The following is a 22396-nucleotide window of genomic DNA, read 5'->3' on the forward strand; positions in this document are numbered from 1 at the left end:
GGGCATACAAGTACTTAGCCACAAACCCAGCAAGTCTGTTACACTCTGCGGCAAAGACAAAACCGCTACATCAAATGGACTCAAAAACAGAAATCTCATCAACATATTAAAATTCAGAGTATTTCAAATAAAGTTTAATCTAGATACGTGTGTGCCCTTCCCTCACCCTTCTGTCAGCTCTATTTCTCTCCTCCTTTACTTGACCCCAGGAAAGCTCTGTCTACAAAGTTGTCTTGAAGTGGTAGCTACAGATCTGTGCTGTGCTATATTTTGATTGCATGGCAAATAAAGCTTGCTTTGAGTCAGAGGACAGAGCGAGTCACTAGCTGACCAAATTAACCATAGACATTTTGGAGGACTGAGGACAGATAGAAGACAGGAAGTAGTAAGGCGGGGCTGAGAGAGGATCTCAGCACTTTTGGATGAAGAAACAGAAGAGGTAGGGGGTCACTGGTGGCTTCTCTGCTGCTTCCCTGATCATTCAGGTTCTTACCCTGTGGTCAACTTGACTGAACTGAGAAGGATGTAGGAGACATGGCTCTGGGTATGTCCGTGAGAGTGTTTCCAGAGAGGTATAACTGAAGTAAGAAGACTCTCTTAAATATGAGTGATACCATTCCATGGCTATCACCAAAGGAGAAAAAAAAATGGAAAAATTATGAGGAAAGAAAACAGATCCCATCATTCTCGTGTGCACTTAATTTCATGTTGGCTACCCTGTGTCCTTGGGGTACCTTCCCCTATTTCTGCTCTCATAGAGAACATTGTACATTGTGCAGGTGGGCCACAGGGCTCTCCAGTAAAGATTCAGTGACGATAAAACACTATGGAAATCCAAAGGAAAGACAATGGGAACATTAACAATTGTGTTATTTATGAAGACTCAGTCTAATCTGAAATAAGTACGATTTGGTTTATTCAATAGTCTAATATCATAGATTGCACCAAACATGATACCTAAGCACATGTAGTTGTGTCTGTGCATATAGTAAAATCATTAATGACAAACACTGTAATCTTCAATTGAATTACTTTAAACTTGCCTGTTGTACATTGATTGCATCCATTCAACAATATTTCCTTTAAGAGTATAGTCCTGGGAGGAATGACCATGCATCCTTGGAAGGCCACACATTCAAGAATGCATAGTCAGGACTGGTTGGACTTGATTGGCGTAAAGCAAACAAACACAAAACTGATAACAAATTTGGGTGGTTGGGGAAGTAGGCACAAATCTGGGTGAGGCAATAGAAAATGAATATGTTCAGACCAAGTTGTGCAAAAATATCAAAAAAAATAGGTGAAAATCTATTTTTCTAAATACTGACTCTGAGTCAGAGGCAATCACTGGGGTGAAGGGCAGAATGACACAGTTTCACCCCTAGGCCTCATCAATATTATAGAAGGAACCCAGAGTCATTAGATAATAATTCAACAATATCTGAAAACAAAAAGAATTGCAAACCTGAGCTATGTCAGGAAAATTTCATCTCAAGGAATGATCAACATCAAGGCTGAATTTTGACATATAAGGCACTGTATAAGAATTTGGAATTTAGGGAGGATTTATCTTTGCCAATGTCTACAAAAACAACCTGATTGCTTTCCTGTCCATGGAGCCATGCTAATAGGAACCTGTGCTTTGCTTTGGACTCTACTGTGAATTTCCTGGTGATCCCCTGCCACCACAGGAAGCATTCTGGGTTGGCATGTTTGCCGTGCCTGTCTGTCTTGGGCATTTAGTTGATTTCATTCTGTTTTGACTTCACTTCTCTCGATCACCATGTGGTCCCAATAAACAAATGTGACTCTTTAACTGTTTCTGACAGGTTTGGTGTGATTAAATCAGCTTAGGAAAATACGTTACGATATAGTGCAGCTTTTCTTTACACAAGTTTAAAGGTTTTCTAACTTAAGCAAGAGAACATTGTGAAAATAAACCCTAAACTAAGAGCGAGCTTTTTTGAGACTAAGAGGGAATGTAAGCCTCCAAGATGACGGTAGCTGTTAAACACTATCAAATAAGAACAATGAATATTAATAAATGACATGTACAAGGTAAGACACTGATGTTTGTTGGCCCTGTGTAACATTCATTTTACAGATTTAAAATTGTTGTTGCATCAAAAAAGTCTGCATTTGTGAGTGTGTGTGTATGTGTGTGTGTACGTGTGTGTGCGTGTTTGTGGGTGTGTACACAAGTGTGGTCAGAGAATAATTTACAGGAGCCTGTCTTACCATGATCATGAACCATCTCATCATTCTGTTGCACTTAATAAAAGGGAATTTATAGCATCCCTACTCTAATCCAGTGAAAACCACTTTAATATCATTAATCAGAAGGTATTTGCTTTTATTCAAAAAAAGAAGGTATTTGAAAATGAGTACAATGAAACCTTCTACTCTGTAAGGATAACTAATGGACCCGAAAGAATTTGTTTATGTCGAGCAAATAGATTACATAGGAAACAGGTAGTTTACGCCTGAAGCGAAATTTGCAATTTTTCCCAATTCTAATTTTCTGCCTTACACGTGTTGAGTATTCATATCCCTTAGCCTTTTCTCTGGGTTGCTGCCCCCTTTTGAGAATTTAATGAAAACTAACACTTCTTTTCAGAGAAATAAATGAATGCACCGATTCAGTCACACAGAGAATTTGCATTCAAATTCAGAGTATGCTCATTCTCCGCAGCATATATGACCTTGAGGTGAAGGACACACGTAAGTCTCATCTCCACTAAGGCAACACCAACATCAGGGCAGGAGTTTTCACAGCCTGACAACGTGCGCCAGAACTCGGCCAGTAATTGATTCATCTCTGTGTGCAGAGTCTTTTCGGAGCATCCTTTGTAAAGTAAGATATAACCTCCCTGTTGGACACTGTGGAATGGGAGCTGCTGCAGGGAATGGTGTCATACACCTAACACTAGCATAGCTTAGTCTAGGTGACTGACATGTGATTCTCTGGATGCTTCAGCATCTCTCTAGATAGTTAAAGCCATCCTGCAGGAGAGATTCTGAAATGCCAGTTATGTTCAATCCCTGTTTGGTTGGCCCTGGTCATCGCTGTCTGGGTGCTTCCAGGTTTGGGGTACCTCTTCAAAAATCTGAAAAAAAAACAAACTTGTGTACCAAGTTTTATCAAGAGCAAAGAAAAGGTGTAAGTTTTGGAGACATTGTCAGAAGAAGCAGCAGGTCACGGGAATCATACAATATTCAAGGACCCCTTGAATGTGGGGCTTCCCTTTATGAGGTTCAAGAGGAAAGGATTGTTGCTAGGGGCATGATTTAAATGGTTCTGTGGAAAGACTTTTTTGTTGGGACCACCAGTCCACAAATAACAACAACACAGAGACAATTTTAATTAGGAATGCTTGACTTTTTAGCTTAGGCTTGTCCACAACTAGCTCTTACAACTCAAATAACCTGTTCCTATTGATCTACATTCTGTCTCTCAGTTACCTTTGTACTGTGCCATATGTCTGGCTTCTTTGGGGTCTCAATGGCATCTCCCTCCACACGTGTACCTAGATTTCTCCTCCTCTTCTCTCTCTCCAGAAATTCCATCTCTCTCTCCTGGATGGCCTTAAACCAGGATGTTGACTGGCCAGGAAGCAATAGAGACTTGTGTGTCTCTGTCAGATCTTCTGATTCTAGCCTATGCATGTGCAGCCATAGCAGTGCATTTTGGGGATTTGAACTCAGTCCTCCTGCTAACACTCTTAACTCACCAAAACATCTCTCCTGCCCATACATTGTATTTTTATAGCTTGAAGATGATATTGATGACCAATTACCTATGAATTCATGTTTTCTAACAACCCTGTAATATTAAAATGATATAATCATGAGGTTCTTTGAGTAAATGAATACATAAAATACAACAACTTTATTTACAAATTTTAGAAGAGCCAAGAGTAGTATCATTCAATATAGATTTCTTGTATTTATTCAAATATTGGTCTAAGTATGACGTATCAAATGACAAAAACTTTATTTGAACGTATTTATTCTAAGGAAGCAATTTTCTGTAGCATTACTCCTACCAGGCAAGATCAAGGAATAATAACCCAATATATTCTTAGCTTTAAATCTTGCTCTAAATGAAGAAAACATATTTCCCTGAAGCAACATCTTTCTTTCTTCCAGATGGTGTGTTTCAGACCTATTTCTGCACTGAGGTCATTTTCTTTACCAAGTCCTATTAAGCTGGGACCTAAAGAAATAGTCAATACATCAATAAAGACTATGAACACTGTTATGACAGCAATGGAGCACAAGCATCACAAAATTAAGATACTCCCCAACAATAAGCTAAATAGTTAAAAGCTATAAGTCTTATTTGTGTCATGTAAAAAAATATGCATTTCTTCACATATTTCTGTACTCTTAGCAGTCAAGCTCATTGTAGTAAAAGCTGCGGGCTGTGTTCCTGCCGCCCCAGCTCCTGGTAGCCTGGCTAGTTTATGCCCCAAAATAACAACACTCAAACTGTATTCTTTTAAACACTGCTTGGCCCATTATATCTAGCCTCTTCTCGGCTAACTCTTTCACCTGGACTAGCCCATTTCTAATAATGTATGTATCACCCCAAGGTGCGCTTACTGGGAAGATTCTAGTCTAGGTCCATCCTAGGTCGGAGATTCATGGCGTCTGCCCTGGGGAGCAGCTGCATGGCATCTGAGCTCACTTCCTCTTCCTCCCAGCATTCTGTTCTGTTTACTCCACCCACCTATATTCTAACCTATGAGGGCCAAGCAGTTTCTTTATTATTTAACCAATGACCTTCCTCCATCAGCTCATAGTACCTTATCTAGCTTTGATATACAGCCTTCCCTGTGCCTGCATTTGTCCATCTATTATTGAGTTATTTTAGAAGAAAGTGACCCTTCATAGATGACTTGGTTTTAAAAGAAAAATGTTTGTCTTCATTTGAATCTTTAAAATGTCAAAACTCTGGTATAGACAGATGGCTTAGCAGTTAAGATTGCTTGTCATTTTATGCTGAGAACTCAGGTTAAGTTTCCAGGACCTACATCAGCTCACAAACTCCTGTCACTCCAACTCCAGAGGATACCCTCTTCTGGCCTCTGTGAGTACTGACACTCCTATGCATTCACACACAATACATAGATACAAGAATAGAAAGGAGAGAGAGAGAGAGAGAGAGAGAGAGACAGAGAGAGAGAGAGAGAAAATAGACAATAAATCTTTAAAATACCAAACCCATGTGGTTCATTAACTTTCCTTCCCTCTTGGTACTAACAGAAGAATTATCTAGAGCACACATGAGGAAGTGACCAGTTAGTTCAGTAGATATAGCAAATCAATCCTGAAAATTAACATCAACACAAGAAAAAAAAATGATGCATGTCATTAAGCAGACCTTGAGCAAGTAAGGCATTAGTTATTTTCAGACATTAAGATCAATAACAAAACCTGGGGTCATTAAGGTCTAAAAGATACAGCTTTTGAAATTTAAAAAAAAAAAAAGTATGCTTCAGCCACTGTACATGTGCCCAGAGTCCTAGGAAACAGAATCATAGAGTCCAGAAAACATAATTGTAATAGAAGAGAGGTCTGTGCAGACATTCCTAGGTAAAGTTTACACAGGTCACCTCTACCAAGGTGGATTAGCCCAAAATGGGTAACAGGTGAATTTCCCATGCTTATAAAGACAGGGATAACTTCCAAAAGCCCAATATCTCAGAGTGATAGCAAGAGCATTCAAGGACGTCAGGTAACATGTCTTCAAAAACTTCAAAAAGTCTTCAAAAACTATCTTAATCCCAAAAGAGCATGGGGTGGGGAGAAGCACTGAAAGACTCTTAAGGAAAGAAACAGAAGAAGTGAAATGTGAAGACAGGAAATGCAATCTCCTAGCACATCTTCCGGGAGAAAATAAAAACACTAATAGATCCTACCATGAAAAGAGATTGCACGGTGAAAGTTGAAAAGCATGGAAAATCCAGAGCCGTTAGCCTGGCCTGATGAATGCTCACTAACCTTCCCTGGTACCTGGGAGACCCTGGGCAAAAAATAGAAATGCAAACTATAGTAAACAACTCCAGGGACATCTGAGTTATCGCTGACAAACCTGAACAAAAGGAACAGGTGCTTCACTGACAAAGGCCACTGCTGCCCTCCCTGGAATTTAGAACTCTGTGTGTGATCATGTTCTATTATTTCTTAAGCAAAGAAAAATCCGTGTCTCTTTTATTCTTGAGTTTCGTGAGATAAACATTCATATCGATTCAATTATAATGGTCAATATGCCTTCAGTCAATAGGTTAGTCTATTCTCTTGGTCCTTTTCCCACTTAAATATCACACCAGCACTGGGTGGGCATGGCTCTCATCAGGCCTGCTCAGACTGCTGAGTGGTTTCTGCTTTCAACAATATTAGCAGAAAGGATGAATAATGATGAGAGTTAAATAGCAGCCACTCTGTATCAGGAACTACTCCAAATCCTTTCATTATACAACTCACTTCCGCTTCACAAGCACCCCGGGAAGTAAGGCCTATTGGATTGCATCATGCCAGACAACACCAAACCACAGAGAGCAAATCACAACTCAGAAGAGACAGATGTAGATCAAGACCCAGGAGAGCTACACAATCTGGGATCAACACATAACTTTTTGGTCAGATTTACACAATCTGCCACACATGCTATCAAAACACTGATGATTTTATGACCTCATCAAATGATCTATGTGCTATCCTTGATTTGATAATAATAATCCTATTATTAGTCTGGCATTTTTAAAGAGGCTATGGGAGTGGGGTGAAGGGTCAGCAACTTAAGTGCATGCCAAGCAAACATGAGGATCCAGGGTCAATCTTTAGAGCCTGTGTTAAAAAGTCATGGGTGGTGCAACATGCTTGCCATCCCAGAAATGAAGAATATAGACAGGAGGATCCCTGGGACTCACTTTGAGCCAGAATAATCATAATCTTTAAATCCAGGACCAGTAAGAGACTCTACCTTAAAAAAAAATTAAGGTGGATATTTTCCTGAGGAATAATACCCAAGATTCAACTCAGGCTTTAAATGCTTGTGCATATACATAAATATATATGCACACATTCATACATAATCAAGCACACATTAAAATAACAGTATGACAAATGACCAGGTTGAAAATTGGACCAAAGGCTTTATCAGACCCCCTTTACCAGAGCAGATACACAAATAGTAAACAAGCCTGTGGAAGGTGGCTCAACACCACAAACCATTCAAGCAAATGCCTTAAAGCCGCATGAGGGTCTATTAAATGTTTGAAATGGCAAACCCACAGCAGTAACAACAGCAAACTTTGTAAAAATGTAGAGTGGTGGGGACATGCAGGCATATCTTCAAGTGGTCATGGGGATGTAGACAGATATTGCCACTTTGGAAGACAACTTGGCAAGTCCTTATACAAACTAAATAGACTTAATTTACAACCACGCAATCACACTCCTGATGTCTATCTAGCCAAAGGAGTTGAGAACTCAGCCCCACACAAAAACTTGTACACGAATTTTGATGGTGTCATCATTCATATTCACCAAAACTTGAGAGAAACCAAGAACCTTTAGCAAATAACAGGCTTACATTTAAGAAATGAAATATTATTCATTGCTAAAACTGGAAGAGCTGCCACATCATAGAAAGACATGAAAGAAACTTACATGTGATATGGTGTGTCCTTTTGCCTACGTGTTGCATTTATTGGTTAATGAATAAAACTATTTGGGCCAATGGCTTAGCAGAGTAAAGCCAGGCAGGAAATCAGGACAGAGATAGAGAGAGTGGACGGAGTCAAAGAGACACCAGGTAGCTGCCAAGGAAAAGGACACCACTGTCAGAATCTTTACCAGTAAAGCACAGCCTCAGGGTGCTACACAACTTAATAGAAATGGGTTGATTTAAGATATAAGCATTATCCAGGAATATGTCTAAACTATTGGTCAAGCAATGTTGTAATTAATATAGTTTCTGTGATATTATTTGGGTCTGGGTAGCTGGGAAATGAACGAGCAGTCTCCCATTACATAAATGCATGCTTTTAAGACCTTCTTCTTCTCATTACATTCTAGGTAAGAGTGTCTAACCAGTGCCTGACCATGGTCAGTACGTGTCACCAGTCTACCACCAAGGTAACAATCAGAACCAGCTTGATGTATCCTCTTTTTTGTTCTCGGGTACCATTCCTCAAACAGGAATAAGCTCAAAGCAGCTGGAATATATCCTTCTGTCGGTAATCTTCATTTTGGTTTATGTTCCCCATACCTGGACTAACCTTTTAGGTTGACAGGAATAAATATGTGGTTGTATCAGGAATGTCAACAGTGAGAGATTCTTCGCGGAGAGTCAGGGAGTGGCTGAATGCTTTGCATGTCTTCCTATCAAGTGACCCAGAAACCCAGAACGTCCCAAAATATTATCAGTCTTTTTTTGAAATATCTCTCTTTTTCTATGTGCATGCATTTGTGTGTGTGTGTGTGTCTGTCTGTCTGTCTGTTGTACACATAAATCAGAGGATAATCTCAGGCTCAGTCTTTGCCTTCCACCTTGTTTGAGACAGTCTTAGCCCCTATCATTGCCTCCCTTCTCACCATAAGAGACTTAGGATTGCAGACATATACTGGCCACACCCAGTCTTTCAAACGTCCTGGGGTTCTGAACTCAGTTCTTTGCACTTTCTCGGCTGGTGCTTTACCCTCCAGCCCATCACTACAATCACCAATGTCAGCAAAGTGTCCTCCCAATAAAAGCAATGCCGTGAGAACTCAGGCCCTCTGCAAGAGCAGCCCATGCTCTCTCTTCACAGCTGAATCATCTTTCCAGCTCCTGACTTTGCTGTTTTAGAGACAGGGCTTCTCTACGCACCCAAGACTGACCTTAAATTAGCAATCATGTTGCCTCAGCTTCCCAAGTGCTAAACTTATAGCTTTGCATCCCTCCTCCATATTGATTGCCCATTTCTATTTCGTTCATCTTTACTACATTCTTAAATCTAAATCCAATTCTAATTTAACCAATTGATTTTCCATTTTTATTGAGAATTTCATATACGCATATAATGTATTTTGATCAAATCTCCACCCATTTCCTCCCCTCCAACTTCTCCAGTATCACCATCACCACTATACGAACTTCTTATACCTATTTTTTCCCACTACCAATGTTGGAAAACAAAAGAAACCTATGACTATTTTCTTTTTCAATTGGCCATCTAATCATCGAAGACAAGTCCTTCGTTCCAAGCAAGTGGTTGATGTAGGGCAAACTCTACTGGCCTTCACATGTGGCATTCATTCCCACTTTAGCTAAATAAACAAAGGAGGGAAGGATTAAGCAGAATATGTATAATTGAAGTAAGTTAAAAGACATAAAGAGTAAATTGAGCAAATAGCTTCGGGGGACATGTATTTATTCATGACTATTAGTGTTCTGAACCATAAATCTACCTAATTAGATTTAATTACAACACTGCTCCAGACACAAACGGGATGATAAAATCTGAGCCTGGCATTTTATATATGGCTAAAGGGATTATCTCTTTATGCAAATAACTGGCATGTTCTTCCTCAAAAGGACTCACTGGATCACTTGTTCAAACTATATGACTAATGAGGGAAGAGAGAAGAAAAAAATCTGAATTTTCTAAATTCCAAAGATATTAACCATCCCCTACCCCCTCCCAGAACTCCAAGACCTTGACTCACGGGACAAAGGAGAATAAAAGTACAGCTGTTCAGGGAAAGAAAAAAATAACCTCAGGCTTCTGATTTTTTTCTAACAGCAATGCTAATCACTGCTCTCTGTAGTAATCTCATATCTTTCTTTTTGTTGCTTTATATCAGTTTGCTTGTCTTTTGAAACTTATTTTCTTAAGTCATTGATAATTTCAATGTATTGGATCATATTCACCTCCCAGATCATAAAACCTCCCTAAAATAACCCCCAAGCCTACTCCCTCTCAATTTCAAGTTCCCCCTTTTAAACATAACCCACAAAGTCTAATTTATGCTGCCCATCTACTCGTGGGTAGGGGGACATCCACTGGAGCATGGTTGACTTACCCAGGGTCACATCCTTAATGAAAACTGGCAATTAATCTCCCAAAAGCTGTGAACTCTTAGTCCCTCAGCTATGGGCAGATTCTCGAGGCCCTCCTCCCTCCATGCTTCACTGTTGGCTGACTTCATTACTTGACCATGTGTAGGTTTTATTCTGGCTCAGCCCTTGAGATTTCTGTGCTCTTACAGAGGATCCAGGTTTGATTCCCAACACCCATTTTAAGTGGCTCATAACTGTCTCTGGCTCCAACTTCAGGGGATTGGATGCCCTTCTCTGTTCTCCACTGGTACCTGCACACACTTGGTATGCATGAGAACACATGCAGAGAGAGAGAGAGAGAGAGAGAGAGAGAGAGAGAGAGAGAATCATTCCAGGCATCTTGCCCGGAAAGCACACAAGTTCCTTGAAAGCAAAGACTTTCTTTGATTAGTCATCTCATTTCGACTGTCTACTACAGCCTCTGCTTCTTGAGGCGTCTATGACAAAGCTGTTAAATGGAGGAGTAAGTGGTCACAAGGAAGGAATAAATAAAAATGACAATAGTGAGAGCACTCATCATTTCCAAACCTGAAAGTCAGGAATTGCTTTTCCCCACGTGTCCTAAAATAACAATTTAACCCTGATCATTTGAAGATGCATTCCATGGATTGATGATGGCTCTATAAAATTCCTTTACTCTGTCACAGCCAATTGACCGTGATACATGAAAGAGGAGAGCTTAGGGAATCAAGATGCTAACAATAAATATGATGTCAGCTTCAGTCGCACAAAGCCACCATAAGACAAACAGAATCTCCAGCCCCTACTCCACATGCTATTGTAAGGGATAAGCAGGATGCCCTGCCTGTGTTTGCTAATTTGGTGTGATATTTGAAAAATAACGATTAGATTACCTCCCTGAAAGTTGGACTCTCTAAATAATCACCTTGGAGGGTTCATAAATTTCCTGAAATCCATGACAATTCTTATTTTTTATATTGTACACATACCTCTTCACTCTCCATGAAGCTGCACTTGCCTTCGCAAAGCCCCATCCAAACAGAATGGATGCTCATCCTGTGGGCATTCAGACTAGAATTCAGACTGAGGGACTGCAGCAACAGTTGAACTCTGCAAGATCAGCTTACTAAATAACAATACATCTCGGGAAACCAGGACAATAGCCCAGTATTTTTCAACCATTTGTATACTGTAGCATAAAAATTTTATAGGAATGGCCCAGAGGCAAGCAAGGCTGCACCTGCTGGGAACCAAGGTCCACCTGGATCAGAGGCATAAAACATATCATGTACTTCCATGCAGAATGGGTGAAAGGTCACCTGATACAACTTCGATTTGAACCTTATATCTATCTCCCAGTTCTTTGTGTCCAACTTCCAAGTAAAATGAGTCAAAGGCAGTGATCCTAAGAAATCAAGCTGAAGTCACCCTGATGATTATTCTCCTTTTCCTCTTTTCCACCACCAATTGTTGGTGCTCAATAGCCTGAAATCTTCCAGACACAATAACAAATGCCTATGGTGCTGGCTATTCTGGTATCTGATGCAGAAGGATTACTGGAGTTCTAAGCTATTGCACGGTAAACAAATTGGGTACCAACACTAAGGTCAGCATCAATTTGGTGACTTTCTGGGAACAGGGGAACTACAAGGAGGGATGAACTGATCAGCTCAGAAACAGAGCAGTATAAAACTGCCCTGAGCAAATTTAAATGTTCTTAGAATAGTTGTGATATATAAGAACAAATAAAAATGAAAATGCAAAGCTTAACCCTCTCTCTTCTTTTTCTTAAAGTATTTTCCTCAATAAATTTGCAATTGTATTTGTAAATGTTTTAGGATGTTACAGGTTTTACAACACAGGAAAGCATTTCTCAAAGTCTTGTGAGCCTTACATCTGCTGAAGTGCAAATGTTTGGTGGCATAGGTCCTTCCTCTAGCTTCTATGAGCAAGAAGAAAAGAGCCTAAAGCAGGTACTTGACTCTAGGTCACAAGTTCCTTATGCCATTAACTATACTCTTCTCTCTACTTGCTTAAGGAAAATTGACACTCTTAATTACCTGATGAGTTTAGGATAAACTACATGTGGCAGATGTCAAATCCTTCCAACCAGAGAATTAATTCGCTTACCATCTTTGTCTCGGTTTTAATTGTTTAGTTCTTTTCTCATCTTGAGAACCATCTCTCCGGACCAACTTATACATATTTTATATCAAACTGCAAGTATACTGGAGTATACTGGAGTATACAACCCTGGGGTAGATCAAGCTGCCCATGGTCATCCAATAAACCTCTTGTGAGAATAAAAGCTCTCAGCTCAGTGGGATGGTTATGCTTAATTGTCAACTTGGCACAACCTAGAATCACTAGGAAAGAGATTCTTAATAAAGAATTATCCATATCGGATCAGATATATTCAATATAGACATGTAGTCAAGTCTCTGGGAGTTTTATATCTTAAGTTAGTTGACACGGAAAGGCAAGCCTACTGTGGGTAGTAGCACTACTCCCTGGGCTGGTATTCCTGAACTGCAGAAGAGTCTTAAAACCAAGCTGAACATAGGCAAGCAAACAAGATACATAAAGATTCCCAGCATTAATTCCTCTCTGCCATTGACTGTGGATGGGTTACGACTAGCTGTTTGAGGCTCCTGCCTAGACTTTCCCACAAGGATGGACTATAACTTGAAAGTCAAGCTAAACTTTCCCTAAATTGATATCTGTCAGAGTCACTTCTTCCAGATATAGAAATGAAAGTAGGCCAGCTACATAATTAGTAGTGAAGACGCCACTGTACTATGAGTACTGGCTCCAAACCCCTCAATCCAACACTCACACAGTGCCAGCATGTCTAGTCTCTGTGCACCATTGTGGCTTAGGCAGCCCCTCATTGAGGATGTCCTTTTCTGCTGTCTCCCCAACACCCCAAATTCTCCTATGTTGACCAACAAATGGGAAGGGTCAGGATAGAGAGAGTTCCCTCACTATCTGACATTTGTTTCTAAACTATTCTCTCCTCTATGCATGGAGTTTCCTTCACCTCCCAGAGAGAAAGGAATGGTGGGGAGAACTGGTCAGCCTAATTACAGGTCCCTTGACAATTTTTTCCTGTATTTTCAATTGTCTTTTAAACCTGGAAGATAAGAATTTGGGCATATCTCTCTGCTGTTTCCACAGAACCCAGGCAGTTGATAAGGTCCTTGAAGTGATTCTAAAGGAAGCACACACAGGTGAAGAAAAGTGTCTGTGATGATAGATAGTATCATTCTCTAGCAATATCATTGAGGGAAAAAGTCTAAAAATCGCTAAAATCCCTTAAGCAAATATCAGTTTGTATTCGTGGAAATAAATATTTGAGCTTATTTCTTCTTCACAACACTCACAAGTGGTCCTTTCTTTACTGCCTAAGCTCAGTATCTTTTTTACTATACACGAAGGAGAACAAGTTAGTAGGTTTTCCACGTTAGGAGTTAAAAAAAAAATCTCATCTTAGTAGAAGCAAGGACATCAAGGAGCCATTTGAAAACCTAAAAAAGTCAGTCGAAAAAAAAATTCAGCTAAAGCCCTTGCTTGAGGACCAGAGATGCAGATCAATAAGATAAAGAGATCTCCTGGCCTCTGGATTAATATTATGATGAAAATACTGCAAGCCAATAAAAAATCAATGCAAGTTCAGCTCTGTGTAGAAAACCCAGTATATTCAGAGTTGCTCTTACCACTAACAAAAGTGTACGGCAAGCTGCATATCAGTGGAGGTGTGGTATGTAGTATGTAGTATGTGGTATGTAGAGTATTGGGAACTCAACCAATACAGTTCTGCAGTACATGCTCGACCCCAGAACTAGACTTTGGAATTTATAATTTATGGAAGGATATTGACATAGGTAGAAAATGAACAAACAATTAAGAGGAGGCATAGTACTGCATTCTTTTCCTTGCACAATGGATTTATTTACATCATAAAAATTGAATGTATATATGAGTGTAAGTTTAAATTCACATATGCACACAGGAAAGCATTATTTGCAATCAAAGGAAAACCTTCTTGCTCTTGAAAACATGAAAGGAGCCAAAGGACATCATTTTAAGGAAAAACAAGCAATGGACAGAAAGATAAACATTTGATGCTGATAGGTAAAGAGGCTAAAAGTTTGATCTAACAGAATGTAAAATAGTAGTTACTTAGTTACTAGAAGCTAGTAATGGTGTGTATGTGTGTGTGTGTGTGTGTGTGTGTGTGTGTGTGTGTGTGTGTGTGTGATCCTAAAATACAACCGCTCAGGCAGTGAAGACTATAGGGGATTAGTTATTAAATATCAATGGTCAGCCCTGAAAACTTTTTATCTCTTGACCAAACATTTCCCCCATTCATCCCATCACCTTTTTAGTGAACATCTCTCTTCTCTGGCCCCATAGCTTTGTTTTATAGTGCACAAAAGGTGAGGCCATGCAATTCCTGTTTTCCGTCTTATTCCATCCATCTGTGTTGTATCAAATCCCAGAGCTTCCTTCTGCCTTAAAGCTAGATGGCAGTCCAGTGTGTATACCCAACACATTTTCTTTATCTTTTCACTTACTGATGGGCACTTAGTTTGATTTTATTTCTTAGTTATTGTCAAGGCTGAAATGACTGAAAATTTTCAGATGTCTCTTAGCATGCTGATTTCATTTCTTTTTGACAGAGACTCAGAAATGGTATTTCTGATGGCATGGTAATTGTGTCTTTAGCTCTTTCAGGGACCTCCTTATAGTTTTCCATAGTAGATGTGCTACCTTCTACTTGGTACACAGGGCTCCTTTTGTCATCCCACAACCTCATCAAAAATCAGCTTTCATTTCTTTTTGTACAGTGTGATGTGACACCTCATTACTATTTCCATTTGGTAGTTTTCAAATACCTGGTGAGGGCTTTTATACATGTCTCCTGGCTATCTGGAATTAAAGATCCTATAAATGACCTTCCACTGGGGCAAATGTGATTAAATGAGACTGAAGTTTCATTACAACAAAGGAAAACTGAACAGAGCACAGACACCAACTACAGACTGTGAGAAAATGTATTCAAGCCAGACAGCTAAGAGACAGTCAGTATGCAAAATGGGTGAGAAGTAAAACTCAGTGGCAGGACAGCACCAAACCTGTTTTATAAATGGACCAGGACCCTGAATAGATACACAAAAGAAAAATCTGTGCTGAATATGACAGCAAGGTGACATCTTTTCATAATGGCTGGGTTGCCAACCCTTGAGATCTCACTAGATCGCTTACTACAGACTCCTTAAGTTCTATAACCATGTGTGCATGTGTGTGTGCCAATGCAGCTCAGCTCCCCCACACCACCACTGCCACCACCAGTCATCTGAACTTCAAGGTCAGTAAAAGCAGACAGGATTTCCAGCTTGTTTTCCAAGAACTTTGTGTCTGTTTCATTGAAGGACCATTTGAAATTCTCTATTCTTAGCTGTTAAACAGCCATGGAATCTATAGAAACTGCAGGTCTTGCAGCAAAGGAAGATCAGCCTCAGCAAACCATGTCAATAACTCCTACCCCTGCACATTTATCATAAATCTCCCTTTCCAGGTATTTTTCTGTTATAATAGGAAAAACTATCAGTTTTTGTATTTATTGCATGAATCTCATATTTTGGTGATATGAAAAACAAGTGCCAAAATAGTTGGATATCCCTATTCCCTTTCCCAATCTTAATTCCTTCTTGTTTTCCCTGTCAATATAGTTTTTCACAATTATCCATGCATCTGTTTTTTTCCATACACTTATAAATTTAATTGGAATGATGAAGTCATGCTATGTACTCCTTTACAAATGACTTTACCCCATCAATACTATATTGCTACATGGGATTCATTGATCTTGAAGGGAACAATAGCTACATGGCACACACATCATTGGTGCTACATATTATGAACTGTAATAACAATATAAGCCACACAAAGCCATACAAGTGTTGATGGACATTTGAATTATTTGCATTAGGGGCTAATCTAGATATTACTAATATGAATACATTCTGGTATTATATTGATACACCCTAAAAAATTAAATTTGGAGAGGTCAAAAATAGTTGGCTACCTATAATTTAAAAGGATAGATAACTGACACTGCAAGTCTAGAATGGAGCATTAATGTATCCACCTACCTTCAGAACTATATAACAGCAGTCAACAAGGCTTAGCACTCCAATTCCTTTTCAAAAAGAACTTATCTTAAAACTCTAAGTACAATTAATTGACAGCTACCATCTGGTGACACATTTAAGATGTACCTCATGCTTTGACTTGAAGCCCCCCTTTTCCTGAGCACTCTGCACAGAACAAGTAAACTGAGTACCATTGCTATAGTTAGACTACTTGGGCCAAAGCAGATTTCTGTTGTGATTAGTCTTTGTTGGGTTGGTCCAGACTATCAAATGAAAGGGCAGTTCCATTCCTCTCCAGTCTGCTCATTGTTCTTTCATCATTCACAGATGTGATCCTCTATTAATGGTCTCGTAACCTGAAATCAATCTGCTGCCTAACGACCCAAATGTTAGTAGCTGGCAAATTCAAAAAAGGCAAGGAGTTAAATGAGATTTTGAGACCAGATTGTCCTGGGTCGAAATGTAACAATAATTTCATGGTATGTGGAGTACAAAGTCCATAGCCCAAGATAACAGTCCAGTTGCTTAAACTTCCAGTGGCGGCTGAGAAAGTGATGTACAGAAGGGAACGACCCCTCATTTATGCTCTGGCATTGGAAAAGGAAAGAGAAAAATGCATGTAGAGACTGTTGATGTGGCTCATTAACACTAAGTTGTACTGATAGGCAAACATGGGAAGCTAAAGGTCATCAACATTGCTTTGAAAGATTTGAAGGCTACATGACAGCATATAACAGCATATAAAGAGATCACTGTCTCCTATCACAGGAGAACAGTGGAAAAAATATAAATACCAAGCTAGAAATTCAGTGTTTAGAGCCACAAACCATCAGAAATGGTTGAATATTAAAACATGGCTGCTGTGCCAAATCCCATTCATTTGAGACCTTAATGCAAACAGTAGGAACATCTGAGTGGACATTCTTAAAGACATTGACTTCCCAGCTGCTCTAAGCCTCTAGCACTCACAGATACTATCTATCCCTACATTGAAAGGTTTCTAATTGCTAAATGTCTTAGACAACATTAGTGAAGTAATCTGATTTTAAATAGTTTTTTGCAAAAGTGAAAAAGAATTGATACCTCACTCTCAAAATCCTTTTCTTTTTTAACCTAATATTATCTATAAACTGCCTCATCCTACTTTCTTATATTAGATAAATGTTTCTTTAAATATTCTGATGGGTTAAGGTTTACAACTATGGAGTTGGTTTTGGCTTGTAGGTTTTGAGTGTTATATAAGAAATCTTTCCCTAATCCAAGGTCAAAAATACTTGTTTTTATGTTTTCTTCCAAGGGCTTTTATTTCTGCACTTTATATTTATGTCTTTAATCTACTTGAAATTTATTTTTTCTACATAATGTGCCATTGGGAATACCCTTAAACTACTTTTCATAGTTCTTTAGGTAGGTTATCATCATAAATTTAATACAGTCTATTCTTCATCAGAAAATATCTAAGCAGGGAAGAACAAAGGGAAACTCAAAAATTGAGGGTTGCTTTGTTACTTGAAAACTTAAATATTCATTAAAAAGAAATGTAGATTACATTAAAAATGTAATTTTTAAAGATTTAAAACTCTCTCTCTGTGTGTGTGTGTGTGTGTGTGTGTGTGTGTGTGTGTGTGTGTGTGCAGGCACTCATGGAGGTGAGAGAAGAAGGGAAGCTTCCCCTGGAACTCTGGAACTGGAGTTATAGATAGTGGAAGCAGTCAGATATGGGTGTTAGGTAACAAATCCTGTCCTCACAAAAAGCAGTAAGCACTCTTAACCATGGAGCCATCTCCCTAGTCCCCCTGTAAGACTAACTTTAAAATAGTTTATACATTCAAATATTTTCTTCTCGGAAGTAGAAGAAAATATTTGTGAATTCCCGAGCTCCAATGAACATTTAAAATGAGACTTCTGCACACTGAAGTCGTCGGATAGCAGGGTGAATAGACATTTCACCATGGTAAACTTGCATATGGCCAAAGTTCATGAAGTGTGAAATGTTTTCTGGGAGGTTGCAAAGATATAAGGAAGGAATAAAAATAAATTTACTTGATTTAATGTACAGTGGATATTGGCAGGTGTTCTGTAGCACATAATTTTGTCCATGATGTTTTACCAATCTATAATTTTCATTTTTCTCCTTCACAGACAACAAATATTAGCAGTGTAATATAAAATAATATGATTATAAACCTGAGCATTTCTATGAAAGGTTGTTAGTTGGCCAACGAGAAATAAATATATGAGAGGCTCAAATAGTTATGTAGATTTTTATGACTAATAATTCATTGACTTGCTAAAACTTCAAATAGAATTATTACCCAATGAGAGGTTTGATAAGTAACAAGCATTTCTTTTTTTTTTTACAGAGGTAGATATAAAAAGACTTAATGAAAAAGGTAGGCAGATGTATAGAATTAAGACATATCATCATAAAATCCCTAGTGTTCCAGAAAGGGAGTTCCTACAGAAAAGAAAAATGAAAAGACCATATGAAACGAAAAGATACAAATAAACCATTATTATTATCCCTATTACAAAGCTCACTGGTTTATTAGTGTTTGTCCCAAGAGTTTACAGCTCAATAAAATGTCCCAATTAGAGTCCTTTTCAGAGTATATATTACTATGGTTACCATAAAGAAAGATTGAATTAAAACCACTATCACAGCCTACCTTCTGCTCACAGAAAATGTACAAATGCTCAGACAATAGTAAAACACTAAAATCATGTGAACATGTCTAACATACTGTGTCTCATAGTGTATTGGAAAGGAAATTAAATTCTAAAAATAAGCAAATACAACTGAATAGCATTTCCCATGGTAAAATATTGTAGCTGTGGCTAGATTACAAAAGTTTAGCCCTGGAACCAGAGAGATGTTGATGCAATGACTAAAAGCACTGGCTGCTCTTGTATAGGACCCAAGTTGAGTTCCCAGCAATACACATGGTGGTTAACAACACTCTGTAATTCCAGTTCCACAGGATCTGACACCAGCTTCCACCCTCTGATAGCACCAGGCACATACATGAGGTACATATATATAGTCAGGAAAAACTTGCACACTTAAAAACTAAAATATAACTATCTTAAAAGGCTTCATGCTAAGATATATGGAGAGAGTTGAGACTCTAGTGAAGGGCATAGTAACTCATCAGGTCAGTTCAGGTATACTATGATGACCACATTAAACTTCTGGAATGACCGAGAACATGTACCCTTTCAGGGAAGAAGAAAGTAAAGAAACAAGATAGGAAGTCACAATGATGGTGTGGGGGTTCTGAGAAGCAGAGAAACTAAGCAGGAAGAAGATGAAGAGTGCAGAGGAGGAAACAAAACATCTCATTCTTAATTGTACTAAGTAATCAATGGTAAATACAGCAGATAGTAACAAGACGTAAGCACAAATGAGACGTGGGTTCTTTGAAGAGAGCTGAGAGCTCATGGTCTTTTCCCATCCACATTGTCACGTCTATTAATGCTGTCCTTCTTCAGCTCATATTTGAGACATCACATTTCTATGACTTTATGGGTGTGGCTTCTGACGTTCCTAGTGGACACAACCTCACTGTGAACTCTGGTCCTCTGCCTCTTAAAGTCTTTCCGCTCCCTCTTCCTCAATGTTCTCAGTAGCTTAGGTCCTGGAGTGTTCTGTAGATGTACCCACTGGGACTGAGCTCCACAACTTTGTATTCTGAATGGTTGTGGTGTTTTGTAATGTGCCTGTCTGTCATAAAGAAAAGTTTTCTTGAGGAGGGTGTGAAAACCACACTTGTCTGCTAACAGTGGGAGAAATAGCCTTCCCCAAGAAAGAGCACAGTAATTGGATATCCAAAATCAAAGTTTTCATCCCTGACAACATACATACAACTAACATTATACAGACTGAGTAGATTCTATTTAGGAATAGGCATATATAGATATATATATATATACATACATATAACACTAATTGAAAAAATGGGATCATGGATTTTAAAGAGAGCAAGGAGGGGTCATTGGGAAGATTTGGAAGAAGGAATGAGGGGGGAAATAAAGCCATAATGCTATAATCTTAAAAAGTAAAAGAAATAGTTTGCAAAAGAGAGAGATGTGCTTTTCGGTAGTGCTTCTCACCTGGGATGCGGTGGGAATAAGAAGAAACAAAAAGGACAGAGGGAGGGAGAAGTGAAAGGAGGATGTAAGAGGAAAGTGGAAAGGGGATGGAGGACCAGAGTGTGTGTGCTTAAACTTTATTTTAATATGTAACACCTTAAAAAAAGACAAAAACAAAAATATTTCAGTGTTATCTTCAAATACATATATGCGTATGTACATGTGTGTATGTATGTATGTGTATGTGTTTGTACTCCAGCACACACTAATATTTATATGTATGCACATACATATGTGAATTTTTGTTGCTGTTATAAAACTTAAGCAGACTTTATTGCTGCTTAGACTTGTTTTCATTTTCATTTTTCTTTATTTTTGTCTATTTTTGAGAGTCTATTTTAATTACAACATTTCTCCCTTCCCTTTCCTTCCTTCTAATCCTCCCAAATACCCCTTCTCACACTCCTTCTCTTTTGTCATTAATTATTATTGCAAGAATATGTGGATTTGTATATGCATACAAATATAACCTGTTTTAATAAGCAATTTGAAAAACAAATGTGATGAAATCCCCAAGAAGCTGAACAGAAACACAGATGTGAGCACTTCTGTCCCTCATTTGGAGATGGGGGATAATGAAAGGCAAGGCCAACAGCAGCATTCCACGGAGTTCCAGGATACATGACACTGAGGAGAGAGAGCATGGGAGATGCTGAAGATAACTCTGCAGCAGGCCACTGACAATCAGGGATAGGGCAGTCCCCAAACCCACTGAGGCATGAGTAGGAAGCTGCCAAAGTGAGGTATTTAGAACACCAACACCATGATAGATCCAATAATCAAGGCTTGCAGATAATGAAAACCAAGATATTTGCTGATTGGAGAAGGGATATGCAAGCATAGAAAAGGAAATGTTTGGCATGAACTCTAGACTTACTGTTTAAAATTTGATGTTCTGATAGAAATTCAGCATTTTGAATAGGTACTGTCTATGTACTGACAAATGCAAACCTAGAATGGACAGGTGGTGTACCAAGCTGCAGGGTATTGTGTTCTAATTACTGTGCTTCTTCCGCTATAGAACAAATAATTCTCCCAAAAAATGTCTATCAATCAAAGCAGGGGCCAGCATGACACAGTCGTGTCTCAAAACATTACAATGCCAGACAATTAATGTCTTACACAGTGACAGATGAGACTACATAGAAAGAAAGAGAGAGAGAGAGAGAGAGAGAGAGAGAGAGAGAGAGAGAGAGTTCTAACAGTGCTTAGTAACAGATGGCAAAACCTCATGACAGCATCATTATCCTATTGAGAGAGGCTTCACCATAAGCCTCACACTAAGGAAAGACTTTCCTTACATCTAGTGTAGTAGGTTCCCCTGGATCCTATGGCCCTTCTCACAATGACATCTACAGCTATTAAAATACCTTTGTGTGGCTGGCAAGGTGGAATAGAGAGGAAAGTATTTGTTGCAGTTCCTGACAACTTGGCTTTGAACTCCTGGACTCAAACAATGGAAGGAGAGAATTGACTCCTGCAAGTTGTCCTTTGACCTCTATATGTTAGCAAGGATGTTAAAATTTGTTAAAATACATTTTAAAAAATTAAAAAAAAATCTTTGTATCTTTGTTCATATTTTGATAGTAAGCATAATCTTGAAAACTAGGGAAATGATTCACCCATGGAATCATGAGTGCGAATTCAGAGGCCAACTCTGAACTTGGAGGCAAGCTGTCATTTTTCTGTTCCATAGCATCCCAGAAAGACCACTGATGATTAGGATAGCAGAGAGGGGACAGATTTCCTCTGTGACTATTGTCTTCTTGCAATCACAGCTGCCCATGGAATAAAAGCAGCTTCTAGAGAGGAGATGATTGCTGTTACTAAAAACACTTGGATGGCTCAAATGACAGACTGGAAATTAAGTTTCACGAGAAGATTCTAACCAACGATGCAAATCAGAATGGCCCAGAGGGCTTTACCGAGCTGATTTCAATTCTGTGCCTCTGGAGACTTTCCAGGTATTTATGATGAGTATCGCTTGCTCCAGTGTCACCTTTCCATTGTGTCA

This window comes from Chionomys nivalis, chromosome 19 (genome assembly GCF_950005125.1).
Source record: "Chionomys nivalis chromosome 19, mChiNiv1.1, whole genome shotgun sequence".
Lineage (NCBI taxonomy): Eukaryota > Metazoa > Chordata > Mammalia > Rodentia > Cricetidae > Chionomys > Chionomys nivalis.